Genomic DNA, 20,950 nt, shown 5'->3' with positions numbered 1-20,950 from the left:
TAGGAGGTTGGAGTGACAGAGTGAGAGGAGGTTGGAGTGACAGAGTGAGAGGAGAGAGTAGTGACAGAGTGATAGGAGAGTGGAGTGACATAGTGAGAGGAGAGTGGAGTGACAGAGCGATATGAGAGTGGAGTAACAGAGTGATAGGAGAGTGGAGTGATAGATAGATAGGAGAGTGGATTGACATAGTGATAGGGGAGTTGAGTGACAGAGCGATAGGAGAGTGGAGTGACAGAGTGAGAGGAGAGAGTAGTGACAGAGTGAGAGGAGAGAGTAGTGATAGAGTGATAGGAGAGTGGAGTGACATAGTGAGAGGAGAGTGGAGTGACAGAGCGATATGAGAGTGGAGTGACAGAGTGTTAGGAGAGTGGATTGACAGAGTTATAGGAGAGTGGAGTGACAGAGTGATAGGAGAGTGGAGTGAGAGTGGGATAGGAGAGTGGAGTGACAGATTGATAGGAGAGTGGAATGACAGTGTGATAGGAGAGTGGATTGATAGAGTGATAGGACAGTGCTGTGACAGAGTGTAAGGAGTGTGGAGTGATAGAGTGCTAGGAGGGTGGGTTGAGAGAGTAATTGGAGAGTGGAATGACAGAGTGATAGGAGAGTGAAATGATGAAATGATAGGAGAGTGGAGTGACAGAGCGATAGGAGAGTGGAGTGACAGAGTGATAGGAGACTGTTTTGACACAGTGATAGGATTTTGGAGTGACAGAGCGACAGGAGAGTGCATTGACAGTGCGATAGGAGGTTGGAGTTACAGAGTGAGAGGTGGTTGGAGTGACAGAGTGATAGGAGAGTGGAGTGACAGAGCGATAGGAGAGTGGAGTGACAGAGCGATAGGAGAGTGGAATGACAGAGCGATAGGAATGTGGAGTGTCATAGCAATAGGAGAGTGGAGTGACAGATTGATAGGCATGTGGAGTGACATATTGAAAGGAGAGTGGATTGACTGTGCGATAGGAGGTTGGAGTGACAGAGTGATAGGAGAGTGGAGTGACAGAGTGATAATAAGGTTGAGTGATAGAGAGATAGGAGAGTGGAGTGACAGTGATAGGGGAGTTGAGTGATTGTGAAATAGGAGATTTGAGTGAGAGAGCGATAGGAGAGTGGAGTGACAGAGTGATAGGAGTGTGGAGTGACAGATTGATAGGAGAGTTGATTGACAGTGTGATAGGAGAGTCGATTGAAAGTGTGATAGGTGAGTGGATTGACTGAGCGATAGGACAGTGCTGTGACAGCGTGTTAGAAGAGTGGAGTGACAGAGTGGTAGGAGGTTGGCTTGAGAGAGTAATAGGAGAGTGGAGTGACAGACCAATAGGAGACTGGAGTGACACAGTGCTAGGACTTTGGATTGACAGAGTGACAGGAGAGTGAATTGACAGTGCGATAGGAGGTTGGAGTGACAGAGTGAGAGGAGGTTGGAGTGACAGAGTGAGAGGAGGTTGGAGTGACAGAGTGATAGGAGAGAGTAGTGATAGAGTAATAGGAGAGTGGAGTGACATTGTGATAGGAGAGTGGAGTGACAGAGCGATAGGAGGGTGGAGTGACAGAGTGATAGGAGAGTGGATTGACAGGGTGAGAGGAGGTTGGAGTGACAGAGTGATAGGAGAGAGTAGTGATAGAGTTATAGGAGAGTGGAATGACAGACTGATAGGTGAGAGGTATGACAGAGTGATAGGGGAGTGGAGTGACAGAGCGACACGAGCGTGGATTTACAGGGCGATAGGAGGTTGGAGTGACAAAGTGGTAGGAGAGTGAAGTGACAGAGTGAAAGGAGAGCGGAGTCACAGGGAGATAGGAGAGTGGAGTGCAGAGAGATAGGCGAGTGGAGTGAGAGAGCGATAAGAGAGTGAAGTGAGAGAGCGATGGGAGAGTGGTGTCAGAGAGCGATGGGAGAGTGGAGTGAGAGAGTGATAGGAGAGTGGAGTGAGAGAGCGATAGGTGAGTGGAGTGACAGAGTGATAAACGAAAGGAGTGACAGAGTGACAGGGGAGTGGATTGACAGGGGAGTGGAGTGACAGAATGATAGGAGAGTGGTGTTACGGAATGATAGGAGAGTAGAGTGACAGAATGATATTAGTGTGTAATAACAGAATCATAGGAGAGTCGAGTGACGGAATGATAGGGGAGTGGATTGACAGCATGTTAGTAACGTGTAATATTGGATTGATAGCAGATTGGCATGGCAGAATGATACGAGATGGGAATGGCGGAATGATAGGAGATTGTCGTGGTGGAATGATAGGAGAGTGGAGTGGCAGAATGATAGTAGCGTGTAATAACGGAATGATAGGAGAGTGGAGTGGCAGAATGATAGGAGAGTGGAGTGGCACAATGATAGGAGAGTGGAGTGGTGGAATGATAGGAGAGTGGCATGGCGGAATGATAGGAGAGTGGAGTGGCACAATGATAGGAGAGTGGAGTGGTGGAATGATAGGAGAGTGGCATGGCGGATTGAGAGGAGAGTGGTCTGACAGTTTGTTATGTGAGTGGAGTGTATGAGTGATAAAATTATGGAGTGAGAGAATGATAACATATTGTAATGACAGAGTAACAGGAGAGTGGATTGGTGGATGATATGAGAGTGGTGTGGCAGAATAATATGAGAGTGGAGTGAATGAATGATTCGACAGTGGATTGGCGGAATGATAGGAGATTGGAGTGAAGATGTGATAGGAGAGTAGAGTGACAGAGTGTTAGGAGAGTGGAGTGACAGAGCTACAGGAGACTGGATTGACAGGGTGATAGGAGAGTGGTTTGACACAGTGATAGGAGAGTTGAATGACAGAGTGATAGGAGAGTGGAGTGACAGAGTGGTAGGAGAGTGGAGTGACGGAGTAATAGTAGAGTGGAAGATGGAGTGATAGGAGTGGAATGACGGAGTCACAAAAGAATGGAATGAGAGATGGATAAGAGAGAAGCGTGACAGTGTGTTAGGAGGGTAGAATGACGGAAAGATATGAGAGTGGAGTGACAGCACAATTGGAGAGTGGAATGACCGAATAACAGGAGAGTGGTTTGATGGAGTGATAGGAGAGTGAATGAAGATATTAAAGGAGAGAGGATTGATGGATTGATAGGAGAGTGAAATGACGAAATGATAGGAGATTGGAGTGAGAGAACGATAGGAGAGTGGAGTGACAGAGCGATAGGAGAGTGGAGTGACAGAGCCATAGGAGGGTGGAGTGACAGTTTGATTGGAGAGTCGATTGACAGATTGATAGGAGAGTGGATTGACAGATTGATAGGAGGGTGGAGTGACAGTGTGATAGGAGTTTGGAGGGACAGAGTGATAGGAGAGTGGAGGGACAGAGAGATAGGAGAGTGGAGTGACAGAGTGATAGGAGAGTGGCATGGCGGAATGAGAGGGGAGTGGACTGACAGATCTGAGTGGTGTAAAATAGTGTAATGACAGAGGAAGAGGAGAGTGGATAGGTGGAATGATGTGAGAGTGGTGTTGCGGAATAATATGAGAGTGGAGTGAGGAATGATAGGACAGTGGTTTGGCAGAATGTTAGGAGATTGGAGTGAAGAAGTGATAGGAGAGTGGAGTGACAGAGTGATAAGGAAGTTGAGTGACTGAGAGATAGGAGAGTAGAGTGACAGAGAGATAGGAGAGTGGACTGACAGAGTGATAGGATAGGGGAGTGAGAGAGCGATAGGAGAGTGGAGTGAGAGAGTGATAGGAACGTGGAGTGAGAGATCGATAGGAGAGTGGAGTGAGAGCGCAATAGGAGAGTGGAGTGAGAGAGCAAGAGGGGAGTGGAGTGAGAGAGCGATAGGATAGTGGAGTGACAGAGCGATAGGAGAGTGGAGTAACAGAGCGATAGGAGAGTGGAGTGACAGAGCGATCGGAGAGTGGAGTGACAGAGCGATAGGAGAGTGGAGTAGCAGAGTGATAGGAGAGTGGAGTGACAAAGCGATAGGAGAGTGGAGTGACAGAGCAATAGGAGAGTGGAGTGACAGAGCGATAGGAGAGTGGAGTGACAGAGCGATAGGAGAGTGGAGTGACAGAGTGATTAGAGAGTGGAATGACAGAGTGAGAGGAGTGTGGAGTGTCATAGCGATAGGGGTGTGGAGTGAGGAGAGTGGAGTGACATAGTGAGAGGAGAGTGGAGTGACAGAGCGATATGAGAGTGGAGTGACAGAGTGTTAGGAGAGTGGATTGACAGAGTTATAGGAGAGTGGAGTGACAGAGTGATAGGAGAGTGGAGTGACAGTGGGATAGGAGAGTGGAGTGACAGATTGATAGGAGAGTGGAATGACAGTGTGATAGGAGAGTGGATTGATAGAGTGATAGGACAGTGCTGTGACAGAGTGTAAGGAGTGTGGAGTGATAGAGTGCTAGGAGGGTGGGTTGAGAGAGTAATTGGAGAGTGGAATGACAGAGTGATAGGAGAGTGAAATGATGAAATGATAGGAGAGTGGAGTGACAGAGCGATAGGAGAGTGGAGTGACAGAGTGATAGGAGACTGTTTTGACACAGTGATAGGATTTTGGAGTGACAGAGCGACAGGAGAGTGCATTGACAGTGCGATAGGAGGTTGGAGTTACAGAGTGAGAGGTGGTTGGAGTGACAGAGTGATAGGAGAGTGGAGTGACAGAGCGATAGGAGAGTGGAGTGACAGAGCGATAGGAGAGTGGAATGACAGAGCGATAGGAATGTGGAGTGTCATAGCAATAGGAGAGTGGAGTGACAGATTGATAGGCATGTGGAGTGACATATTGAAAGGAGAGTGGATTGACTGTGCGATAGGAGGTTGGAGTGACAGAGTGATAGGAGAGTGGAGTGACAGAGTGATAATAAGGTTGAGTGATAGAGAGATAGGAGAGTGGAGTGACAGTGATAGGGGAGTTGAGTGATTGTGAAATAGGAGATTTGAGTGAGAGAGCGATAGGAGAGTGGAGTGACAGAGTGATAGGAGTGTGGAGTGACAGATTGATAGGAGAGTTGATTGACAGTGTGATAGGAGAGTCGATTGAAAGTGTGATAGGTGAGTGGATTGACTGAGCGATAGGACAGTGCTGTGACAGCGTGTTAGAAGAGTGGAGTGACAGAGTGGTAGGAGGTTGGCTTGAGAGAGTAATAGGAGAGTGGAGTGACAGACCAATAGGAGACTGGAGTGACACAGTGCTAGGACTTTGGATTGACAGAGTGACAGGAGAGTGAATTGACAGTGCGATAGGAGGTTGGAGTGACAGAGTGAGAGGAGGTTGGAGTGACAGAGTGAGAGGAGGTTGGAGTGACAGAGTGATAGGAGAGAGTAGTGATAGAGTAATAGGAGAGTGGAGTGACATTGTGATAGGAGAGTGGAGTGACAGAGCGATAGGAGGGTGGAGTGACAGAGTGATAGGAGAGTGGATTGACAGGGTGAGAGGAGGTTGGAGTGACAGAGTGATAGGAGAGAGTAGTGATAGAGTTATAGGAGAGTGGAATGACAGACTGATAGGTGAGAGGTATGACAGAGTGATAGGGGAGTGGAGTGACAGAGCGACACGAGCGTGGATTTACAGGGCGATAGGAGGTTGGAGTGACAAAGTGGTAGGAGAGTGAAGTGACAGAGTGAAAGGAGAGCGGAGTCACAGGGAGATAGGAGAGTGGAGTGGCAGAGAGATAGGCGAGTGGAGTGAGAGAGCGATAAGAGAGTGAAGTGAGAGAGCGATGGGAGAGTGGTGTCAGAGAGCGATGGGAGAGTGGAGTGAGAGAGTGATAGGAGAGTGGAGTGAGAGAGCGATAGGTGAGTGGAGTGACAGAGTGATAAACGAAAGGAGTGACAGAGTGACAGGGGAGTGGATTGACAGGGGAGTGGAGTGACAGAATGATAGGAGAGTGGTGTTACGGAATGATAGGAGAGTAGAGTGACAGAATGATATTAGTGTGTAATAACAGAATCATAGGAGAGTCGAGTGACGGAATGATAGGGGAGTGGATTGACAGCATGTTAGTAACGTGTAATATTGGATTGATAGCAGATTGGCATGGCAGAATGATACGAGATGGGAATGGCGGAATGATAGGAGATTGTCGTGGTGGAATGATAGGAGAGTGGAGTGGCAGAATGATAGTAGCGTGTAATAACGGAATGATAGGAGAGTGGAGTGGCAGAATGATAGGAGAGTGGAGTGGCACAATGATAGGAGAGTGGAGTGGTGGAATGATAGGAGAGTGGCATGGCGGAATGATAGGAGAGTGGAGTGGCACAATGATAGGAGAGTGGAGTGGTGGAATGATAGGAGAGTGGCATGGCGGATTGAGAGGAGAGTGGTCTGACAGTTTGTTATGTGAGTGGAGTGTATGAGTGATAAAATTATGGAGTGAGAGAATGATAACATATTGTAATGACAGAGTAACAGGAGAGTGGATTGGTGGATGATATGAGAGTGGTGTGGCAGAATAATATGAGAGTGGAGTGAATGAATGATTCGACAGTGGATTGGCGGAATGATAGGAGATTGGAGTGAAGATGTGATAGGAGAGTAGAGTGACAGAGTGTTAGGAGAGTGGAGTGACAGAGCTACAGGAGACTGGATTGACAGGGTGATAGGAGAGTGGTTTGACACAGTGATAGGAGAGTTGAATGACAGAGTGATAGGAGAGTGGAGTGACAGAGTGGTAGGAGAGTGGAGTGACGGAGTAATAGTAGAGTGGAAGATGGAGTGATAGGAGTGGAATGACGGAGTCACAAAAGAATGGAATGAGAGATGGATAAGAGAGAAGCGTGACAGTGTGTTAGGAGGGTAGAATGACGGAAAGATATGAGAGTGGAGTGACAGCACAATTGGAGAGTGGAATGACCGAATAACAGGAGAGTGGTTTGATGGAGTGATAGGAGAGTGAATGAAGATATTAAAGGAGAGAGGATTGATGGATTGATAGGAGAGTGAAATGACGAAATGATAGGAGATTGGAGTGAGAGAACGATAGGAGAGTGGAGTGACAGAGCGATAGGAGAGTGGAGTGACAGAGCCATAGGAGGGTGGAGTGACAGTTTGATTGGAGAGTCGATTGACAGATTGATAGGAGAGTGGATTGACAGATTGATAGGAGGGTGGAGTGACAGTGTGATAGGAGTTTGGAGGGACAGAGTGATAGGAGAGTGGAGGGACAGAGAGATAGGAGAGTGGAGTGACAGAGTGATAGGAGAGTGGCATGGCGGAATGAGAGGGGAGTGGACTGACAGATCTGAGTGGTGTAAAATAGTGTAATGACAGAGGAAGAGGAGAGTGGATAGGTGGAATGATGTGAGAGTGGTGTTGCGGAATAATATGAGAGTGGAGTGAGGAATGATAGGACAGTGGTTTGGCAGAATGTTAGGAGATTGGAGTGAAGAAGTGATAGGAGAGTGGAGTGACAGAGTGATAAGGAAGTTGAGTGACTGAGAGATAGGAGAGTAGAGTGACAGAGAGATAGGAGAGTGGACTGACAGAGTGATAGGATAGGGGAGTGAGAGAGCGATAGGAGAGTGGAGTGAGAGAGTGATAGGAACGTGGAGTGAGAGATCGATAGGAGAGTGGAGTGAGAGCGCAATAGGAGAGTGGAGTGAGAGAGCAAGAGGGGAGTGGAGTGAGAGAGCGATAGGATAGTGGAGTGACAGAGCGATAGGAGAGTGGAGTAACAGAGCGATAGGAGAGCGGAGTAACAGAGCAATCGGAGAGTGGAGTGACAGAGCGATAGGGGAGTGGAGTCACAGAGTGATAGGAGAGTGGAGTGACATAGCGATAGGAGAGTGGAGTGACAGAGCAATAGGAGAGTGGAGTGACAGAGCGATAGGAGATTGGAGTGACAGAGCGATAGGAGAGTGGAGTGACAGAGTGATTAGAGAGTGGAATGACAGAGTGAGAGGAGTGTGGAGTGTCATAGCGATAGGGGTGTGGAGTGACAGATTGATAGGCGTGTGGATTGACATATTGAAAGGAGTGTGGATTGAAAGTGCGATAGGAGGTTGGAGTGACAAAGTGATAGGAGAGTGGAGTGACAGAGTGATAGGAAGGTGGAGTGATAGAGAGATAGGAGAGTTGAGTGACAGTGATAGGGGAGGTGAGTGACAGTGAGATAGGAGAGTTGAGTGAGAGAGCGATAGGAGAGTGGAGTGAGAGAGTGATAGGAGTGTGGAGTGAGAGAGCGATAGGAGCATGGATTGAGAGAGCGATCGGAGAGTGGTGTGAGAGCGTGATAGGAGAGTAGAGTGACAAACTGATAGGAGAGTTGATTGACAGTGTGATAGGAGAGTCGATTGACATTGTGATAGGTGACTGGATGACAGAGCGATAGGACAGTGCTGTGACAGTGTGTTTGGAGAGTGGAGTGACAGAGTGCTAGGAGGTTGGCTTGACAGAGTAATAGGAGAGTGGAGTGACAGAGCGATAGGAGAGTGGAATGACACAGTGATAGGAGTTTGGATTGACAGAGTGAAAGGAGAGTGAATTGACAGTGCGATAGGAGGTTGGAGTGACAGAGTGAGAGGAGGTTGGAGTGAAAGAGTTATAGGAGAGAGTAGTGATAGAGTGATAGGAGAGTGGAGTGACATAGTGATAGGAGAGTGGAGTGACAGAGCAATATGAGAGTGGAGTGACAGACTGTTAGGAGAGTGGAGTGACAGAGCGATAAGTGTGTGTGGAGTGACAGAGTGATAGGAGAGTGGAGTAACAGAGTGCTAGGAGAGTGGAGTGACAGAGTGATAGGAGAGTGGATTGACAGAGTTATAGGAGAGTGAAGTGACAGAGTGATAGGTGAGTGGAATGACAGAGTGATAGGAGAGTGGATTGACAGAGTTATAGGAGAGTTGAGTGAGAGAGCGCTAGGCTATTGGAGTGAGAAAGCAATAGGGGAGTGGATTGAGAGGGCATTAGGAGAACGGAGTGACAGAGCGATAGGAGAGTGGAATAACAGAGCGATAGGTGAGTGGAGTAACAGAGCAATCGGAGGGTGGAGTGACAGAGCGATAGGGGAGTGGAGTGACAGAGAGATAGGAGAGTGGAGTGACAGAACGATAGGAGAGTGGAGTTACAGAGCGATAGGAGAGAGGAATGACAGAGCGATAGGAGAGTGGAGTGACAGAGCGATAGGAGTTTGGATTGACAGAGCGATAGGAGTTTGGAGTGACAGAGCGATAGGAGAGTGGACTGACAGAGCGATAGGAGAGTGGAGTGAAAGAGTGATAGGAGAGTTCAGTGACAGAGAGATAGGATAGTGGACTGACAGAGCGATAGGAGAGTGGGGTAAGAGAGCGATAGGAGACTGGAGTGACATTTTGATTGAAGAGTGAATTGACAGATTGATAGGAGAGGGCATTGACAGATTGATATGAGAGTGGAGTAACAGTGCGATAGGAGGTTGGAGGGAGAGAGTGATAGGAGAGTGGAGTGATAGAGTGATAGGAGAGTTGAGTGACAGAGAGATAGGAGAGTTGAGTGACAGAGAGATAGGAGAGTTGAGTGAGTGAGTGATAGGAGAGTGGAGTGAGAGCGATAGGAGAGTGGAGTGACAGAGAGATAGGAGAGTGGAGTGATAGAGTGATAAATAAAAGGAGTGACAGTGTGACAGTGGAGTGGATTGACAGGAGAGTGGAGTGACAGAGTGCTAGGAGAGTTGAGTGACAGAGTGCTAGTGGAGTGGAGTGACAGAGTGATAGGTGAGTGGAGTGAAATCTGATAGGAGAGTGGAGTGACAGAGTGATAGGAGAGTTGATTGACTCTGTTAAAGGAGTGTGGATTGACAGAGTGATAGGAGAGTGGAGTGAGAGAATGAGAGGAGAGTGGAGTGACATAGTGATAGGACCAGGAGTGACAGAATGATAGGAGAGTTGGGTGACAGAGTGCTATGAGAGTGCAGTGACATAGTGATAGGACAGTGGAGTGACTGAGCGATAGGGGAGTGGCATGACAGAGCGATAGGAGAGTGGAGTGATGTAGCGATAGGAGGGTGGAGTGACAGAGCGATAGGAGAGTGGAGTGAGAGAGCAATAGGAGCATGGAGTGACAGCACGATAGGAGAGTGGAGTGACAGAGCAACAGGAGAGTGGAGTGACAGTTTGATAGAAGAGTGGAGTGACATATTGAAAGGAGAGTGGATTGTAAATGTGATAGGAGGTTGGAGTGACAGAGTGATAGGAGAGTTGAGTGACAGAGAGATAGGAGAGTGGACTGACAGAGCGATAGGAGAGTGGAGTGAGAGAGCGATAGTAGAGAGGAGTGAGACCGCAATAGGAGAGTGGAGTGAGAGAGCGAGAGGAGAGTGGAGAGAGAGAGCGAGAGGATAGTGGAGTGAGAGAGCGATAGGAGAGTGGATTGAGAGGGCATTAGGAGAACGGAGTTACAGAGCAATAGAAGAGTGGAGTGACAGAGCGATAGGGGAGTGGAGTGACAGAGCGATAGGAGAGTGGAGTGACAGAGCGATAGGAAAGTGGAGTGACAGAGCGATAGGAGAGTGGAGTGACAGAGCGATAGGAGAGTGGAGTGACAGAGCGATAGGAGAGTGGAGTGACAGAGCGATAGGAGAGTGGAGTGACAGAGCGATAGGACAGTGGAATGACAGAGCGATAGGAGTGTGGAGTGTCATAGCGATAGGAGAGTGGAATGACAGATTGATAGGCGAGTGGAGTGACAGAGTGATAGGAAGGTGGAGTGATAGAGAGATATGAGAGTGGAGTGACATTGATAGGGGAGTTGAGTGAAAGTGAGATAGGAGAGTTGAGTGGGAGAGCGATAGGAGAGTGGATTGACAGAGTGATAGGAGTGTGGAGTGAGAGTGTGATAGGAGCATGGAGTGAGAGAGCGATAGGAGAGTGGTGTGAGAGCGTGATAGGAGAGTGGAGTGACAGATTGATAGGAGGTTGGCTTGACAGAGTAATAGGAGAGTGAATTGATGGAGCGACAGGAGAGTGGAGTGACACAGTGATAGGAGTTTGGATTGACAGAGTGACAGGAGAGTGAATTGACAGTGCGATAGTAGGTTGGAGTGACAGAGTGAGAGGAGGTTGGAGTGACAGAGTGACAGGAGAGTGAATTGACAGTGCGATAGGAGGTTGGAGTGACAGAGTGAGAGGAGGTTGGAGTAACAGAGTGATAGGAGAGAGTAGTGATTGAGTGACAGGAGAGTGGAGTGACATAGTGATAGGAAAGTGGAGTGACAGAGCGATATGAGAGTGGAGTGACAGACTGTTAGGAGAGTGGAGTGGCAGAGCGATAAGTTTGTGTGGACTGACAGGGTGATAGGAGAGTGGAGTGTCAGAGTGCTAGGAGAGTGGAGTGACAGAGTGATAGGAGAGTGGATTGACAGAGTTATAGGAGAGTGGAGTGACACAGTGATAGGAGAGTGGAATGATAGAGGGATAGGAGAGTGGAGTGACAGCGATAGGAGAGAGAAGTGACAGAGTGATAGGAGTGTGGAGTGAGAGAGCGATAGGAGAGTGGAGTGAGAAAGTGATAGGAGCGTGGAGTGAGTGAGCGATAGGAGAGTGGAGTGAGAGCGCGATAGGAGAGTGGAGTGACAGATTGATAGGAGAGTGGAATGACAGTGTGATAGGAGAGTGGAATGACAGTGTGATAGGAGAGTGGATTGATAGAGTGATAGGACAGTGCTGTGACAGAGTGTTAGGAGCGTGGAGTGACAGTGTGCTAGGAGGGTGGGTTGAGAGAGTAATTGGAGAGTGGAATGACAGAGCGATAGGAGAGTGAAATGATGAAATGATAGGAGAGTGGAGTGACAGAGTGATAGGAGTTTGGAGTGACAGAGCGACAGGAGAGTGGATTGACAGTTCGATAGGAGGTTGGAGTGACAGAGTGAGAGGTGGTTGGAGTGGCAGAGTGATAGGAGAGAGTAGTGATAGAGTAATAGGAGAGTGGAGTGACAGAGTGATAGGAGAGTGGAGTGACAGAGCGATATGAGAGTAGAGTGACAGACTGATAGGAGAGTGGAGTGACAGAGCGATAAGTGTGTGTGGAGTGACAGACTGATAGGAGAGTGGAGTGACAGACTGATAGGAGATTGGATTGACAAAGTGAGAGGAGGTTGGAGTGACAGAGTGATAGGAGAGAGTAGTGATAGAGTTATAGGAGAGTGGAATGACAGAGTGATAGGTGAGTGGAATGAAAGAGTGATAGGAAAGTGGAGTGACAGAGCGACAGGAGCGTGGATTTACAGGGCGATAGGAGGTTGGAGTGACAGTGAGAGGAGAGTGGAGTAACAGATTGATAGGAGAATGGAGTGATAGATAGATAGGAGTGCGGAGTGACATAGTGATCGGGGAGTTGAGTGACAGAGCGAAAGGAGATTGGAGTGACAGAGAGATAGGAGAGTGGAGTGAAAGTGCGATATGAGTTTGGAGGGAGAGAGTGATAGGAGAGTGGGGTGACAGATTGATAGGAGAGTGGAGTGACAGAGTGATGGGTGAGTGGAGTGACAGAGTGAAAGGAGAGCGGAGTGACAGGGAGATAGGAGAGTGGAGTGGCAGAGAGATAGGCGAGTGGAGTGAGAGAGCGATAGGAGAGTGGAGTGAGAGAGCAATGGGAGAGTGGTGTGAGAGAGCGATAGGAAAGTGGAGTAAGAGAGCGATAGGAGAGTGGAGTGAGAGAGCGATAGGAGAGTGGTTTGAGAGAGCGATAGGAGCGTGGAGTGATATTGCGATAGGAGAGTGGAGTGAGAGAGCAATAGGAGAGTGGAGTGACAGAGTGATAAACGAAAGGATTGACAGAGTGACAGGGGAGTGGAGTGACAGAATGATAGGAGAGTTGAGTGACAGAGTGATATTAGTGCGTAATAACAGAATCATAGGAGAGTGGAGTGACGGAATGATAGGGGAGTGGATTTACAGCATGATAGTAACGTGTAATATTGGATTGATAGCAGATTGGCATGACAGAATGAAACAAGATGGGAATGGCGGAATGATAGGAGATTGTCGTGGTGGAATGATAGGAGAGTGGAGTGACAGAATGATAGTAGCGTGTAATAACGGAATGATAGGAGAGTGGAGTGGCAGAATGATAGGAGATTGGAGTGGTGGAATGATAGGAGGGTGGCATGGCGGATTGAGAGGAGAGTGGTCTGACAGTTTGTTATGTGAGTGGAGTGTATGAGTGATAAAATTATGGAGTGAGAGAATGATAAAATAGTGTAATGACAGAATAACAGGAGAGTGGATTGGTGGATGATATGAGAGTGGTGTGGAGGAATAATATGAGAGTGGAGTGAATGAATGATTGGAGAGTGGATTGGCGGAATGATGGGAGATTGGAGTGAAGATGTGATAGGAGAGTGGAGTGACAGAGTGATAGGAGAGTGGAGTGACAGAGCGACAGGAGACTGGATTGACAGGGTGATAGGAGAGTGGTTTGACACAGTGATAGGAGAGTTGAATGACAGAGTGATAGGAGAGTGGAGTGACAGAGTGGTAGGAGAGTGGAGTGATGGAGTAATAGTAGAGTGGAGTGATGGAGTGATAGGAGTGGAATGACGGAGTGACAAAAGAGCAGAATGAGAGTTGCATAAGAGAGATGCGTGACAGTGTGTTAGGAGGGTAGAATGACGGAAAGATATGAGAGTGGAGTGACAGCATAATTGGAGAGTGGAATGACCGAATAACAGGAGAGTGGCATGATGGAGTGATAGGAGAGTGAAATGAAGGCATTAAAGGAGAGAGGATTGATGGATTGATAGGAGAGTGAAATGACGAAATGATAGGAGATTGGAGTGAGAGAACGATAGGAGAGTGGAGTGACAGAGTGATAGGAGAGTGGAGTGACAGAGTGATAGGAGGGTGGAGTTTCAGAGCGATAGGAGACTGTAGTGAGAGAGCGACAGGACAGTGGAGTGACAGGGCGATGCGAGAGTGGAGTTACAGAGCGATAGGAGAGTGGAGTGACAGTTTGATTGGAGAGTCGATGGACAGATTGATAGGAGAGTGGATTGACAGATTGATAGGAGGGTGGAGTGACAGTGTGAAAGGAGTTTGGAGGGACAGAGAGATAGGAGAGTGGAGTGACAGAGTGATAGGAGAGTGGCATGGCGGAATGAGAGGGGAGTGGTCTGACAGATTTGAGTGGAGTGTATGAGTGATAAACGTATGGAGTAAAATCGTGTAATGACAGAGTAAGACGAGAGTGGATAGGTGGAATGATATGAGAGTGGAGTGAGGAATGATAGGACAGTGGTTTGGCGGAATGATAGGAGATTGGAGTGAAGAAGTAATAGGAGAGTGGAGTGACAGAGTGATAGGAGAGTGGAGTGACAGAGTGATAGGAGAGTGGAGTGACAGAGTGATAGGAGAGTGGAGTGACGGAGTGATTGGAGAGTGGAGTGATAGAGAGATAGGAGAGAGGAGTGACAGAGTGATAGGTAAGGGGAGTGAGGGAGCGATAGGAGATTGGAGTGAGAGAGTGATAGGAACGTGGAGTGAGAGAGCGATAGGAGAGTGGAGTGAGAGGGCATTAGGAGAATGGAGTGACAGAGTGATAGGGGAGTGGAGTAACAGAGTGATAGGAGAGTGGATTAACAGAGCAATCGGAGAGTGGAATGACAGAGCAGTAGGGGAGTGGAGTGACAGAGCGATAGGGGAGTGGAGTGACGGAGCGATAGGAGAGTGTATTGACAGAGTGATAGGAGTGTGGAGTGACAGAGTGATAGGAGAGTGGCGTGACAGGGTGACAGGAGAGTGGAGTGATGGAGTGATTGGAGAGTGGATTGATAGAGTGATAAGGGAGTTGAGTGACAGACGATAGGAGTGTGCGGTGACAGAGTGATAGGAGAGTGGAGTGACAGAGTGATAGGAGAGTGGAGTGAAAGAGAGATAGGAGAGGGGAGTGAGAGTGCGATGGGAGAGTGGAGTGACAGATTGATAGGAGAGTGGATTGACAGTGTGATAGGAGAGGGAATTAACAGTGATAGGACAGTGCTGTCACAGAGTGTTTGGAGAGTGGAGTGACAGAGTGATAGGAGAGTGGAGTGTTAGAGTGATAGGAGAGAGTAGTGATAGACTTATAGTAGAGTGGAGTGACAGAGTGATAGGAGAGTGGAGTGACAGAGCGACAGGAGACTGGATTGACAGGGTGATAGGAGAGTGGTTTCACACAGTGATAGGAGAGTTCAATGACAGAGTGATAGGAGAGTGGAGTGACAGAGTGGTAGGAGAGTGGAGTGATGGAGTGATAGGAGTGGAATGACGGAGTGACAAAAGAGCAGAATGAGAGATGGATAAGAGAGATGCGTGACAGTGTGTTATGAGGGTAGAATGACGGAAAGATATGAGAGTGGAGTGACAGCATAATTGGAGAGTGGAATGACCGAATAACAGGAGAGTGGCATGATGGAGTGATAGGAGAGTGAAATGAAGGTATTAAAGGAGAGAGGATTGATGCATTGATAGGAGAGTGAAGTGACGAAATTATAGGAGAGTGGAGTGAGAGAGCAATAGGAGAGTGGAGTGAGAGAGTGATTGGAGAGTGGGGTGACATTGCGATAGGAGAGTGGAGTGAGAGAGCAATAGGAGAGTGGAGTGACAGAGTGATAAACGAAAGGAGTGACAGAGAGACAGGGGAGTGGATTGACAGGGGAGTGGATTGACAGAATGATAGGAGAGTGGAGTTACGGAATGATAGGAGAGTTGAGTGACAGAATGATATTAGTGTGTAATAACAGAATCATAGGAGAGTGGAGTGATGGAATGATAGGGGAGTGGATTGACAGCATGTTAGTAACGTGTAATATTGGATTGATAGCAGATTGGCATGGCAGAATGATACAAGACGGGAATTGCGGAATGATAGGAGATAGGCGTGGTGGAATGATAGAAGAGTGGAGTAACAGAATGATAGTAGCGTGTAATAACGGAATGATAGGAAAGTGGAGTGGCAGAATGATAGGAGAGTACAGTGGCACAATGATAGGAGAGTGGAGTGGCGGAATGATAGGAGAGTGGAGTGGCACAATGATAGGAGAGTGGAGTGGTGGAATGATAGGAGAGTGGCATGGCGTAATGATAGGAGAGTGGTGTAGTGGAATGATAGGAGAGTGGCATGGCGGATTGAGAGGAGAGTGGTCTGACCACTGTTATGTGAGTGGAGTGTATGAGTGATAAAATTATGGAGTGAGAGAATGATAAAATAGTGTAATGACAGAGTAACAGGAGAGTGAATTGGTGGATGATATGAGAGTGGTGTGGCGGAATAATATGAGAGTGGAGTGAATGAATGATTGGAGAGTGGATTGGTAGAATGATAGGAGATTGGAGTGAAGATGTGATAGGAGATTGGAGTGACAGAGTGATAGGGGAGTGGAGTGACAGAAGACGGGAGACTGGATTGACAGGGTGATAGGAGAGTGGTTTCACACAGTGATAGGAGAGTGGAATGACAGAGTGATAGGAGAGTGGAGTGACATAGTGATAGGGGAGTTGAGTGACAGAGCGATAGGAGAGTGGAGTGAGAGAGTGATAGGAGCTTGGAGTGAGTGAACGATAGGAGAGTGGAGTGAGAGTGGGATAGGAGAGTGGAGTGACAGATTGATAGGAGAGTGGAATGACAGTGTGATAGGAGAGTGGATTGATAGAGTGATAGGACAGTGCTGTGACAGAGTGTTAGGAGCGTGGAGAGACAGAGTGATAGAAGGGTGGGTTGAGAGAGTAATTGGAGAGTGGAATGACACAGCGATGGGAGAGTGAAATGATGAAATGAAATGAGAGTGGAGTGAGAGAATGATAGGAGTGTGGAGTGACAGAGCGATAGGAGAGTGGAGTGACAGAGCGATAGGAGAGTGGAGTGACAGAGTGATAGGTCAGTGGAGTGACACAGTGATAGGAGTTTGGAGTGACAGAACGAAAGGAGAGTGGATTGACAGAGTGATAGCAGAGAGTAGTTTTCGAGTATTCGGAGAGTGGAGTAACATAGTGATAGGAGAGTGGAGTGACAGAGCGATATGAGAGTAGAGTGACAGACTGATAGGAGAGTGGAGTGAGAGAGCGCTAAGTGTGTGTGGAGTGACAGAATGATAGGAGAGTGCACTGACAGAGTGATAGGAGAGTGGAGCGACAGAGTGATAGGAGCGTGGATTGACAGAGTGAGAGGAGTTTGGAGTGACAGAGTGATAGGAGAGAGTAGTGATAGAGTTATAGGAGAGTGGAATGCCAGTGTGATAGGTGAGTGGTATGACAGAGTGATAGGAGGGTGGAGTGACAGAGCACCAGGAGCGTGGATTTACAAGGCGATAGGAGGTTGGAGTGACAGAGTGATAGGGGAGTTGAGTGACTGAGCGATAGGAGAGTGGAGTGACAGAGTGATAGGAGTGTGGAGTGAGTGAGCGATAGGAGAGTGGAGTGAGAGCGCGATAGGAGAGTGGAGTGACAGATTGATAGGAGAGTGGAATGACAGTGTGATAGGAGAGTGGATTGATAGAGTGATAGGACAGTGCTGTGACAGAGTGTTAGGTGCGTGGAGTGACAGTGTGCTAGGAGGGTGGGTTGAGAGAGTAATTGGAGAGTGGAATGACAGAGCGATAGGAGAGTGAAATGATGAAATGATAGGAGAGTGGAGTGACAGAGTGATAGGAGTGTGGAGTGACAGAGCGATAGGAGAGTGGAGTGACAGAGCGAAGGAGAGTGGAGTGACAGAGCGAAAGGAGAGTGGAGTGACAGAGCGATAGGAGAGTGGAGTGACAGAGCGAAAGGAGAGTGGATTGATAGAGCGATAGGAGAGTGGAGTGACAGAGCGAAAGGAGAGTGGAGTGACAGAGCGATAGGAGAGTGGAGTGACAGTGCAATAGGAGGTTGGAGTGACAGAGTGAGAGGAGGTTGGAGTGACAGAGTGATAGGAGAGAGTAGTGATAGAGTAATAGGAGAGTGGAGTGACAGAGTGATAGGAGAGTGGAGTGACAGAGCGAAAGGAGAGTGGAGTGACAGAGCGATAGGAGAGTGGATTGACAGTGCGATAGGAGGTTGGAGTGACAGAGTGAGAGGAGGTTGGCGTGACAGAGTGATAGGAGAGAGTAGTGATAGAGTAATAGGAGAGTGGAGTGACAGAGTGATAGGAGAGTGGAGTGACAGAGCGATATGAGAGTAGAGTGACAGACTGATTGGAGAGTGGAGTGACAGAGCGATAAGTGTGTGTGGACTGACAGACTGATGGGAGAGTGGATTCACAGAGTGATAGGAGATTGGATTGACAGAGTGAGAGGAGGTTGGAGTGACAGAGTGATAGGAGAGAGTAGTGATAGAGTTATAGGAGAGTGGAATGACAGAGTGATAGGTGAGTGGAATGACAGAGTGATAGGAAAGTGGAGTGACAGAGCGACAGGAGCGTGGATTTACAGGGCGATAGGAGGTTGGAGTGACAGTGATAGGAGAGTGGAGTAACAGAGTGATAGGAGAGTGGAGTGATAGATAGATAGGAGTGTGGAGTGACATAGTGATCGGGGAGTTGAGTGACAGAGCGAAAGGAGAGTGGAGTGACAGAGAGATGAGAGAGTGGAGTGAAAGTGCGTTATGAGTTTGGAGGGAGAGAGTGATAGGAGAGTGGGGTGACAGATTGATAGGAGCGTGGAGTGACAGAGTGATGGGTGAGTGGAGTGACAGTGTGAAAGGAGAGCGGAGTGACAGGGAGATAGGAGAGTGGAGTGGCAGAGAGATAGGCGAGTGGAGTGAGAGATCGATAGGAGAGTGGAGTGAGAGAGCAATGGGAGAGTGGTGTGAGAGAGCGATAAGAGAGTGGTTTGAGAGAGCGATAGGAGCGTGGAGTGACATTGCGATAGGAGAGTGGAGTGAGAGAGCAATAGGAGAGTGGAGTGACAGAGTGATAAACGAAAGGATTGACAGGGTGACAGGGGAGTGGAGTGACAGAATGTTAGGAGAGTGGAGTTACGGAATGATTGGAGAGTTGAGTGACAGAATGATATTATTGTGTAATAACAGAATCATAGGAGAGTGGAGTGACGGAATGATAGGGGAGTGGATTGACAGCATGTTAGTAACGTGTAATATTGGATTGATAGCAGATTGGCATGGCAGAATGATACGAGATGGGAATGGCGGAATGATAGGAGGTTGGAGTGGTGGAATGATAGGAGAGTGGAGTGACAGATTGATAGTAGCGTGTAATAACGGAATGATAGGAGAGTGGTGCAGTGGAATGATAGGAGAGTGGCATGGCGGATTGAGAGGAGAGTGGTCTGACAGTTTGTTATGTGAGTGGAGTGTATGAGTGATAAAATTATGGAGTGAGAGAATGATAAAATAGTGTAATGACAGAGTAACAGGAGAGTGGATTGGTGGATGATATGAGAGTGGTGTGGCGGAATAATATGAGAGTGGAGTGAATGAATGATTGGAGAGTGGATTGGCGGAATGATAGGAGATTGGAGTGAAGATGTGATAGGAGATTGGAGTGACAGAGTGATAGGAGAGTGGAGTGACAAAGCGACAGGAGACTGGATTGACAGAGTGATAGGAGAGTGGTTTCACACAGTGATAGGAGAGTTCAATGACAGAGTGATAGGAGAGTGGAGTGACAGAGTGGTAGGAGAGTGGAATGATGGAGTAATAGTAGAGTGGAGTGATGGAGTGATAGGAGTGGAATGACGGAGTGACAAAAGTGCAGAATGAGAGATGGATAAGAGAGATGCGTGACAGTGTGTTATGAGGGTAGAATGACGGAAAGATATGAGAGTGGAGTGACAGCATAATTGGAGAGTGGAATGACCGAATAACAGGAGAGTGGCATGATGGAGTGATAGGAGAGTGAAATGAAGGTATTAAAGGAGAGAGGATTGATGCATTGATAGGAGAGTGAAGTGACGAAATTATAGGAGAGTGGAGTGAGAGAGCAATAGGAGAGTGGAGTGACAGAGTGATAAACGAAAGGAGTGACAGAGAGACAGGGGAGTGGATTGACAGGGGAGTGGATTGACAGAATGATAGGAGAGTGGAGTTACGGAATGATAGGAGAGTTGAGTGACAGAATGATATTAGTGTGTAATAACAGAATCATAGGAGAGTGGAGTGATGGAATGATAGTGGAGTGGATTGACAGCATGTTAGTAACGTGTAATATTGGATTGATAGCAGATTGGCATGGCAGAATGATACAAGACGGGAATTGCGGAATGATAGGAGATAGGCGTGGTGGAATGATAGGAGAGTGGAGTAACAGAATGATAGTAGCGTGTAATAACGGAATGATAGGAAAGTGGAGTGGCAGAATGATAGGAGAGTACAGTGGCACAATGATAGGAGAGTGGAGTGGCGGAATGATAGGAGAGTGGAGTGGCACAATGATAGGAGAGTGGAGTGGTGGAATGATAGAAGAGTGGAGTGGCAGAATGATAGGAGAGTGGTGTAGTGGAATGATAGGAGAGTGGCATGGCGGATTGAGAGGAGAGTGGTCTGACCACTGTTATGTGAGTGGAGTGTATGAGTGATAAAATTATGGAGTGAGAGAATGATAAAATAGTGTAATGACAGAGTAACAGGAGAGTGAATTGGTGGATGATATGAGAGTGGTGTGGCGGAATAATATGAGAGTGGAGTGAATGAATGATTGGAGAGTGGATTGGTAGAATGATAGGAGATTGGAGTGAAGATGTGATAGGAGATTGGAGTGACAGAGTGATAGGGGAGTGGAGTGACAGAAGACGGGAGACTGGATTGACAGGGTGATAGGAGAGTGGTTTCACACAGTGATAGGAGAGTGGAATGACAGAGTGATAGGAGAGTGGAGTGACATAGTGATAGGAGTGTGGAGTGAGAGAGCGATAGGAGAGTGGAGTGAGAGAGTGATAGGAGCTTGGAGTGAGTGAACGATAGGAGAGTGGAGTGAGAGTGGGATAGGAGAGTGGAGTGACAGATTGATAGGAGAGTGGAATGACAGTGTGATAGGAGAGTGGATTGATAGAGTGATAGGACAGTGCTGTGACAGAGTGTTAGGAGCGTGGAGAGACAGAGTGATAGAAGGGTGGGTTGAGAGA

Source organism: Carcharodon carcharias, chromosome 15 (assembly GCF_017639515.1).
Source record: "Carcharodon carcharias isolate sCarCar2 chromosome 15, sCarCar2.pri, whole genome shotgun sequence".
Classification (NCBI taxonomy): domain Eukaryota; kingdom Metazoa; phylum Chordata; class Chondrichthyes; order Lamniformes; family Lamnidae; genus Carcharodon; species Carcharodon carcharias.
This window is presented reverse-complemented; position numbering follows the sequence as displayed.